This window comes from Ascidiella aspersa, chromosome 1 (genome assembly GCF_963924565.1).
Source record: "Ascidiella aspersa chromosome 1, kaAscAspe10.2, whole genome shotgun sequence".
Taxonomy (NCBI): Eukaryota; Metazoa; Chordata; class Ascidiacea; order Phlebobranchia; family Ascidiidae; genus Ascidiella; species Ascidiella aspersa.
This window is the reverse complement of record NC_139447.1, coordinates 23,622,030-23,633,215: the sequence shown is the minus strand read 5'-3', so window position 1 is coordinate 23,633,215 and position 11,186 is coordinate 23,622,030.

Genomic DNA, 11,186 nt, shown 5'->3' with positions numbered 1-11,186 from the left:
TTCAACAGAGGGAAAGCGAATTTTTTACATTATATTATATATTATGTGTCAGTACAACATATTCCTTTTCTAACATAGTCTTCTGCTACAAACAATCGTACAGCCTGCATCTTCCTAATTTGCTATTACAGAACTATATACATAGGGCTGTACAACAACTTTGTTAAATAAGTTGCATTGTTATTAGAACATTTCCTCGTCTTGTACTGCCAACTATCATAGCGCTAATCGTAACAAACTGCCAATAACAATCTAATCAAATTACTATTTTTAATTGAACATTACCAATATAAGCTTATCTTATCAATTAGTATACAATACAAACAAATAAGCTGTAAATAGCTGCAACGCCTTGCGGCAGCAACGAGTTTTGAACGTTTGGCTGGTTTTATTTGGAATATTCTTTTGGCGAGGTGCTTTTTTCTTTAGTCAACAGCCAAATTGCAAAATACTAATACAAGCTTGCAATCGATTAGAACGCAACTGATTAGCAAGACGACGCGTGAAAATTAAAAAAAACAGACGAGGTACAAACTCAACTGTTCGACTACAGTTAATTAAGGGCGGGAAGCTGTTTATTTGCGAAGAAGTGAAATATTGATTAACTGTTCTAATTTACTCGTTTTTAATCAACGCTTTTCAGCGGCCGACAACATACAGTATAGAAATGTATTGTTTTTAAGTACATAAAGGCTTTGGTTTGAAATGAAATTTGGTCCAGATGTATTAAAATAGTCAACAAATTTAAGCAAGACAGCTGATATTTTGTATAAATCTGCAACTTCCTTTGTCATATTAAAATTGTGTTGTTTGAAAATAAAAATTTGTGTTTGGGACGGCAGAAAGCCAAAATAGCTAGCTCGGGTGGGCAGTGCTTAAACCTTATTAGCGATGAGACACTATCATAGTCACAAAATTAGGGGGAACGAAATTAAATAACAAAAAAGCTTAATATAAGATTTTGATAAAATTATTAATGTCTTAATAAATCGAAAAACACTTTGGTCACCAAGTAATAAAATGTTATGTGAAGAGTGTGTAAAAATCACGTTATGTGTAGGCGGTACGGAACGTACGTAACATAAAAACTACGTTTGGATATCGTCTAAAATTTACTTTTGTAACAAATAGCTGTTAAGATTACGGACTTTACATTTCTGCATTAGCAGAAAAATTCCAGCACTAAACAGAAATTAGCAATCGCCCATCAAACACTTGCGTTCAAAAAACCCTCGCGACCAACCTATATACCAGGGGTTGGCAACCTTTCTGTAGTCGCGGGCCAAAATACTAACTCAAAGGTCTCTGCGGGCCGCAAAAAATGTTAACTAACATTTGTGTTATTAAAACGTTACAACAACTGTGAATCAGGCGGGCCTCGGATCTTTTTTTTTACACTTCAAAACGTGTTTAATTAAATTTAAGGAGGCAGTAAAGTGTTGGCGCAAAGCGCGAAAAAGGCGCTTGCTTGATTTAAAAATCGAGATCACACGTCGTCATCCATACTTCTAATGAAAAGTGTAATAAAACTACTTTGAGGGAAGGCGATAAGTTTAATAGTTAATCTAGTTCACTATAAATGAAGTGCGGACACACCTGGCGAGCGAAGCGAGCGCGATTTTTTTAGGATACCGGTATTTCCAGCGAGTTTTTATTACATTTTCCAAAAAAAAATTGTTAAAAAATATTTGTCCAATAATTTTGAATAGGTTTTCCGTTTGTCCGCAACACCGCTGGCAGCTTTCCATAGCGCAACGGTAAAGAAGCGCTGATCTAGTTCGAAAAGAGCATCAAAGCGTAAAGAAACTGGATGAAGAAAGATCATTCGCCCGAAGCGCGAACATTTTTCGCATTTACGTACTTAAAATAGTCAAAAAGTAACTGAAATGGACTCGTGTCTAACTTGTCAAAGAGGCGGCGGGCCGGATGAATTACATTGGCGGGCCATAGGTTGCCGACCCCTGGTATATACCTTTGTAAAAATTAAATATTAGCCAGCTATTCAATAGTGAATATATATTCAGTAATGTTTCCTCGGGGTTTAACTTTAAACTGACTAAAAATTGGTTGTTCTAACTGCCTCAAAGTTGCGTTTGTACAGTTAGTCGCTGGCAATCTTTTTTCTTCTTCTACTTTGCGCCAAAGCTTAGACCTGACTGTATGGTTGCTAACTATGAGAAATACGCTGTCGAAAACATGTAAAATTGTAAATTTTATGTAACCCTTAACTCAATATTGTCTTATACACAATTTGCTTTGCCACATGGGAATGATTGCGGTTTTAATTGATTACAAACATTGATTTCTTCGGAAAGCTTAGCGGTATTGGCTGGTAGCCTACATGCCATGGACTGATTGATATTGCTGCGTCACTTTAAAACAATCCCTTGGCGACATTAGCTAGTAAAACCGTTAAACATGCCAATTTCACACACCAGAAGTTGGATAAAAACGGCGGAATAAAATAATGATTATTCTTGAAGATGTTCCACTACAAAAAAAACAAAAAAAAACGGAAGGGAGGTTTACCTAAAAAGAAGACTAAACCATTTTTCCATTTGTGCTAATTAAATGCCGCGTATAATAAATTATATGACTGTAGGTTAACTTGTATTTTCTTCAATTGTATGCAACCTACATTTTTTACTCAGAAACCTTTTTATTTTTATAAAATAGTCACGTTTTGAAAATGCAACTCACCATCAGAACACATAACAGCTACAGTCAGCGGCCGACAAATACTGCGGTAACGCGTTATTGTGACATTTTAATCAAAACAAACCGTTTCACAAAGCAGTCTAACTCGTAAGCTTAAACTTATTTACATAAATTTAAAGAAATGCTTACCACAGAGCCTTACTATATGTCTTGCACCACATTATACAACCTTCATAACATACATGAACTATTATTGAGCTGGTAAAACATACTGTCACTTTAATTAAAAACTTTCCTGGTCCAGTACCGGTAAACTGTGTACGTTGCACTTCTGATGATTAAAGGAACACTAATTAACACATTCAAAAATTAATCCACCTATATGCCCCTCTAAATTTGATGAACGTGTTGTTTTCAATTAAACCAATGTTTTCTAAGTAAAAGTATGCTTACTATCTTTCCTGTTGCTTCATGGTATCTTTTTAAATTAAATGGTTGACAGGCAACAGGAAGTTGCGTGCCCATCATCGAGCGGTTCACGTGATCGTGACGTCATATTGCCAAGCCATAGCGCTTCGCAGTGCATTGAAACAGTCCTAATCATAATACAGGGATGGCGACCGGTTTTATTTGTGCGGGTCATAAACGGGACTTAAACTTTAAAAACGCACAAGTGGGCGATGTATATACTTTTAATCACATGCCAATTTAATGCATAACTTTGCGGCTGCTTCTTCTATACAAGTGTATTGTCTTTGGTAGGGTTTTAGACGATTTATAAATTAGGATTTGCACGAAATCGATGAACTGACAAAGCTACAGCAAAGTTTTTTATAAGATCAAACAAATTTAGGAAAGCTTTTTAGCATTGTTTTAACCAGGGCTTCAATTTTTTTTAGTTTGTGAGCTTTAATTTCCTTAACGTTTCGTCACTCTTTAAGTTTTACCGAGATAGCAAAATGCTTTTAGTTGTCCGCTTTCTAACACTTTGCACGATCCCCGTTTGCGAAGCACTGGTTTAAACACTAGTGCCTTACAACAAATATTTGGTGAAACATTTATTGTTTTCTGAAATGTATTATTACAAACAGGATGCAGCAGGCAACGAAGCAATGGTCGTTTCTCGACCACCTCCCACTGAGCCTGCGTTTAGAGGGCGACGGTCCCGGTTTGGCTGGAGGTCGTGAGTTGAACCTTCATTTTCGCAGGCTAGCTAGATTTGTCTAGCTTTGCTTTGCTCGCATGATAATCCTGCATAGGCCGATTGATTTTAATAAGCCTTTCCGACGGCATCTGGAAATTTGATTATATGTCGATACTTCTATTGAAACAAGTGCGAATAAAATTCTTGGTGGTTCACTTTGATCCACAAGTCAGTGATTTTCCATCCCTGCCATAACACAATTAAAAAGTTGCCATTGCTGCATATCGTAACTGCTAATACCAGAAAATAACTGCCCACTTCCAGCTAAAAAATATAGCGAAAATTGGACAAGGCTTGGATCAATTCAGTTGCCTAAATACATATAGACAAAAAAACTTGAAAAATTGAATAATGATTTGAGGTAATTTAAAGCAGTAGTCTTCAACTTTTAACAAGCGACTCCAATTTTGAAGAAAATGAAATCAGAATTTACATTGCAACCCCATTTTGTGTCGGATACGAATAAAAATGTTTCAATTAATGCTGGAACAAAGCAACTCGAGCGATTATGCGTTCCAGAGAATTGTGGCTATACACATGTGTACAAAAAGTATTGCCTTTAGAAAGTTTTAGTTAACATATAAATTTGAATTTAACAAACGAACAATAACAAAAATTTCAATTTGTTTCAACAGTTATTGCATTCAGTGCGATGGTTGCGCCTGCACAGTTTCACTAGGTTTTGCAAACGCGTCTCCACTTGCATAAGCATAAACGCAAGTCATGCCTTACTTCCAAGCGATTTACGGAGTTTCGTTTTAAATATGTGCTCATTGCGTTGAATCCAGCATCACGCCATGTGGTTGAAAACGGAATAAGTATTTTAATAACATAATAATTAGACAGAGTGGGGGAGCGTTGATTGCACAGAGTGGGGTACGTTGATCACATTGACTTGGCAGCTCTACAGAGCTAAAAACAGCAACTTTAAGTAGAAGAAATAAAAGCTTGTCTCACCTACGCACTCATTTACGTTTATTAGTGTGATCAGGGTTTTTTTAAGGTTTGGTTTGGGTGACCGCTAAGTAGTTTTTAGAGACCGCAAAACACCTTAAAAAAACACTGAGTGTGACGTTGAACTGTAGCGGCGACCACGAGGACCTATAATTTTTTGCCAACTCAATTGAATGTAGGTATTTTTATGCGCACCACACAAATTGAACCGATGCAATTATAACCCGATGCAATTATAGTAACCTCTTTTTGAACCACCCTGGACTAGCCTGTATTTTTGTTACTACCATTCCCGTATTGTTTGAACTCGCTAAATTCTTACTAGTTCAGTTTGTTCTAAAATTATAGTTGAATTACCTTTTTTGGCGATTGAACGCAACTTGTTAGGGTTTATTACAACCGTCAAACTTAGTGAACGTTTCTTGTGTTAAGCAAAAACTTCTGATTACACCGGCACTGTTCAAATTCAAACAATTAGAACGAAAAGCGACTAATTATAATCTTATTTATTAATGAATTTTTGCTTTGATTCTAGTTCCAATCAAAACCAAGTTTTAAAAAAACGCTACTTTGTCCACTGCATTTTTAGTCTCTTATTCAAAACCAAGAACTTGTAGGCAAATCTAACGATGTGAAAAGTATAAATGTACAAACGCCTTTTTTAAGATAATGTTGATTTACTCCACCTTTTGGCTTCATTATTACGCTATTTAAATATATTTTTTAAAAGTTATTTTGTGTCTTTTAAATATAAACATAAAAAAGCTGATTTTTGAGCGTTGTGTCTTTCAAAAATGATTTTTTGAGCCATAGCTATTGAGTCATTTGTATAACCATGCAGCTGTAGGGTAACTACTCAAGTGCCTTAATTAACAACTCTTGTGGTTTGGCAAAATTGTCTGGATAAATGCTTAACGCCTCGTTCTAAATTAAAAGGTTTGTTAGTTAAACCAAACAAACGTAATTTTGTTACACTTTGCACGTACTTTAGGCACAAATTCAAATAAATATTTTAAACGAGTTTTCGCCTAATAACGTGTTCTGACGTAACTTTGTGACAACATCGTTCAAAATTGTCATGCCCCACCAATTAAAAGTTTGGACTTACGCGAAAAACGACAAAAAATCTAAATGCTTTATAGACAAAAAGTCTAAAATGCTTAAACTTCAAACGGTTTTAAGTTTAAGTTAATAGTGCTTAAACTTCAAACGGTTTTAACTTTACATACCGGTTTTAAAAAACTTAGGGTCGACCTATCGCTGAGACGGCACTATTAACTTAATCCAAACCTAAACCGGAACAGAACCCGATTCTGATAAAATCATGGAGTCGAACCGAACCCAAACCGGAACTTTTGGGCCATTTTTTCACAAACCGTAACCGAACATGAACCGCTTAAGATTTAAAAGAACCAAACCGGAACTGAACCGAATATTTTGAAAGAATATAAACCTTAACCGAACCCGAACCTGACAAAAAAGCGGTTCACTCCAGCATGATGCACAATTTGTATTTTACTGAGTCAAGTTATGCCATGTTCGAACTTTTCAAGAAAAAAAAGGAACTTTATGAACCGGTTTTGAATTAACGATGGTCGAACCGGAGCTGAACCGGAACTTTTAAATTAATCCGAACAGAAACCGGAACTGAACCGTGTTCCGAAAAAAAAAACCTTAAAGCCGAACCGAAGCTGAACCGAAAAAGTCAAACGGTTCGACTCCCTGGATAAAATATGTCACTGGTTTATTGTTTCCTAACTTGGGGTAATCTTTTATTTGACTATTATCTTGTATTACAATGATCACATCAACGTTAATTTTTTGGCCGCGAAAAACAGACATTTCTTGTTGCTGCTCATTTTATGTTGTTCGTGCCTGGGGTATAACATTTCGGGAAGAAATAAATAAACATGGTATTGCTGCTCAAATTTTTTGAAAGTATAGTGACTGTAGTTCTTTATAATATAAATATACCATGTTAATAGACAGCGATTCAATACTCAAAAAAATGCACAAAACTACCTTTACGATTTGAAAAAAGTTATCTCAAAGACAACATTGGAATTAGACACATTCGAACTCTCAGGTTTATCGACCAATACATGACTATTTCAGTAAACAGCAAAACTACTGATTTTTTTTACAAAGCAGCATATATACTGAAAACTAACATCTTAGCGTGGTTGCATAAATATCCTGTCTGATGAAGCTTGGACAGACAATTTTTTTACACAAGTAACCAAGCTTATCTTATTTCTATGCTAATTTGTAATTCCTGTCATGTGATATATATGTTGCGATGTATGTAGAACATGTATAAGTATACCTGAAAACATGTTAACACAGGGGTCGGATTGAAAACTATTTTCGTTAGAAGGGCAAATAGTTCGTGCCCTTAAAGTTCGCAACACACTCTCGAACAAGCTGCAAGGATGTGCCTTTTCAAACCTAAAATTGAAACCTATTAAACATTTTCAAAAATATTACAAGCGAAAATATACGAGGCTTATACCTTAAACCAGTGGTCTGCAACCTTTTTACTCACGAACTCTTTTCAATAATATATAAAGCCCTATTTTTTTTATACTGACCAGGGCTGCGGAGTTCAAGTCGGACTTGGGAAGCAGAACTTGACAGGGTCAATTTGTTTTGCTTGAGTCCGACTCGGGACTCGAGTAAGTAAAACTACTCCAGACTTAGTCCGACGCACGCATGCGCAGTACCAATTTTAAATTAGAATGGCAATGCCATATATAGTTAAATATTCTTCAAACATCTATTGTGGGTCATCAGACTAGATCAGGGCTTCACAACCTTTTTACAATCTCGTATCATTTGAACGCTCTGTACTGCCACGCGTACCACTTTTTGCAGAACAACTAATTTGATCGAGTATTTTTTTTTATCTATTTTTTTAACGCTATTTGTGGATTAAGCTATAAAACAGTAGTTGGTATCTATCAAGAGCATTTTTTGGCATAATTAACGCCCACTGTCCCATAGGGCTATACGACAGTCACATTTCAAAGCAACTGTGCTCCTTGTTGACAATTGACATGACCTGTAATGCGAAGATCGTAATGATACGAAACAACAGGAATAGTTGCGTAGCAGTGAATTGGCTTCGGGAATTGTTTTGTAAACAAAACCAGATAAACAAAATATAAAGTTGTAAATGCAAGTTTTTGTGAAAAAACGGAAGATACTCGCGTACCACCTGACAAACCTTCGCGTATCACTAGTGGTACTCGTACCTGTACCACAAGTTGGGAACCCTTGGATTAGATAAACCCCTTAGCTATAGGCTTGCCATTTTTTAGAAACGTAAATCCGGGACGCATATTGAAAACTGCAAATAAACTTAATGTTGACCTAATACAAAGGATTTATTGCAGGTAATTAACTTAACGGGGTTGCGGTTGTTTTATATTTTTTCAGGAGGTATTTTTCAGGACCCTATTTTTAAGGGTGGTTTGACTAAGTAATTTAAATTGTAACCGAAAGTAATGTTCTGTATTGTGAATAAAATGAGTCGGGTAAATACGTTCAATAAATAAAGTAGGATGCGGCCCTTGTGAAAACAGCAACAATATTACGCCGTACATGTTGGCAGAGGCGCTGTGTACATGACAAATTCGTATTCCTGGACCAAATCATTCTCAAGCATAAGTTGGAATCCTACAACAAAATGTAGGATTCCATCAAGCTGGCCTCTTAGAACTATTACATATTATATTGTACTTTGCGTCATTTGTTTGAGCCGCGTGTTATTGCCGATGATTTGAAAAGGTAATTTACCATGTTGCTTAAAACTAATGTTACGGATAGCGTAATATCCTGGCTTGTGTGCTAAATAGTGTGTAACGTCGTAAACATTTTAATTTTTTCTAAATAAAACATTTTGATTTCCACAACCGTTAATTGTTATATACAGCATATATGTTGGTCGTACCTTGACTATTTTTTGCTTATTGTACCCGAAATGGGTTAACTAAATGATTCCCCACAAAAGGAGTTACATTCTTTAGCCTGTGTGGAAGCAGCATTTAATCAGATGGCGTGTTAATAAATTATCGCATTTATCTGCGTGACTCTGGAACATCTAATTGTTCGTCTTCGCAAACAAAAATTTTACATTTTGTTGAAACAAAATTGCAAATAATGTTTGCTTATTTGCATTGAAACGATTAAATACCCAACGGCTAAGAACGTCAAACATATTTTACGTAACGAAAACCAGTGACATATATCGATAGGGAACCATTCACTAACGTAAAACCTTAAGTTGTATAGCAGCCATTGTTCGCATGGCGTGATATTCAGCAAATACGCAATCCTGGTGTCATATACTGCCTCCAACGTAAGTAAAATCTCGTTTAAAACTGAAAATTGGTTACGATTAAAAGCGGCGCATTAAATGCGATGTTTTGCGAACTCTACCTAAATTTGGCGCGGTAACATATACTTCAAGAAGTTCTTAAACCTAAAAGTAATTAATTTAAATAAAGGCAATATACCTAATTTTATTTTTATTTACACGCAGGTAATTGCCATTAAAGTTTTTTGTACAGTACAAAAAAGTATGTAACCAAAAAGCAATTTTTAAAGAAACAAATTCAATTCCTCGTCTTGTGCGATTAAATTGCTATCTTTACACAGTTTTTTTCATACAATGCGACAAAGTATGTAACCAAAAAGCAATTTTGTAACCACTCAAAAACGTAAACCCTTTAAGCAGAGACGTAATCCCTGTACCATGTTGCGTCCAACATAAGTAAAATCTCGATTGAAACTGAAAATTGGTTAGTATTAAAACCGCCGCATTAAATGCGAAATTTTGCGTAAATTGTGCGCGGTATAACGGACATCAAAAAGTTTTTAAACATATAAGTCTTAAGTTGGAAATGTTAAAACTTTTTTCTATTAAGGCAATCAGTGTGTTATGACTTCAATTTGATTTGTAGGCCTAATGCTGAAAACCTGCGACATTTATCGATCTAGAATTACTAACAAACGTTAAACTTTAAGTTGTATCGGCAATTGTTTAGACTTGCGTAATATGCAAGCAATAATACCGGCATCAAATTGCGTCATACGTGAAAAAAAACCCTTGAGAATAAAAATTGCCTAACGGTGACCGGTTTGCGACGGCGCTCGCTTAGCTCCTTCGTTATCTCCCAGCACCCGCCGGATAATATCCTTTTAAATTTTTCTACTCACCACACACAAAAAGGACCTAGCCCCAGCAACCTCACCCCCAGGAAAATATTTCTTAACAACACCCGCTGGAAAAATAATTAATTTATGTTAAAAAAATTTTGCTAAGTAAAAAATGTTACTTTTATAGTTTTGAGAAAGAATTGCTAAATGGCTAACATTTTTAATTTTTTTTTTGAAATCAGCCTACCCTTAGCTAGAAAATTCAATTTAAACGACTTTCAGTTGAGCTATTTTTAAAATTTTAAGTTTATTTATGTTTGATTCCGTGAAAGATCGGTAAAATAACTCTGTTTATAAATTCTTCTCGGGTAGGCTATACTACTCTAGTTAAGTCTTAACCTTTATTAGTTCTTAACCTTTCCTTGGTGGTTATCCTGCGCTTCGCGCCCCCTAAAAAAACTATTTGGTATTTTTGAATTACGTATTAGTTAGACAACATACAAAATAGTAATGTTTATCGTTCGTCGCTTTTCAGTTTATAAAAAATTCCAGTTTATTTAATTGAATTAGTTAAAAAAAGTTCGTGTCTTCATTTTTTATCTCACATAAAATAGATGGAAAAGGGGCTTTACAAAGCTTGTTTTAGGACTCCGCCAAAGTATTTTTAAATCCGGCTCTGTTTTGTACTTAGACTGTACGTAACCTCGCTGAAAAACTAAAATTTACCAAAGATAAGCCTGCAAGGTAGGTACTTTATGCATTTTAAAATGTAAAGTTTTTTTGCAGCTAAACGCCCGTTAAGGAAATTGCGACATCGTTGTGCAAGGCTAAATTGAATTAGCTGAAAGACTGATGCTGGTTTCTGCTTAGATTTGAGTCCGACTCCATTTGTTAAAGGTTGATTGAAGGTTGCATGTTCCAACAGCTTAGCCACAGCAAGGTATTAAACGTATCTGTGTTTATTGAATAATATCAGACCGGCAATCAACTTACAGGAATAGCGTAAGGTCCACGCACACTGCACAGTACTAACAGTCCAGCATAATAACGTCTGTCCATTATTTTAGTTGGGTTGGTTGTCCAGTTCAGTTCCAGTTACGTTCAGTTGGTTTAGTTAAGATCGGTTTCGTTAAGTTTCGTTTGGCTTAATGCAAACGGCTTTTACACATCGCCTGAGCAATGTGTATGGTGGCAGGTCTGCGATTGGTCC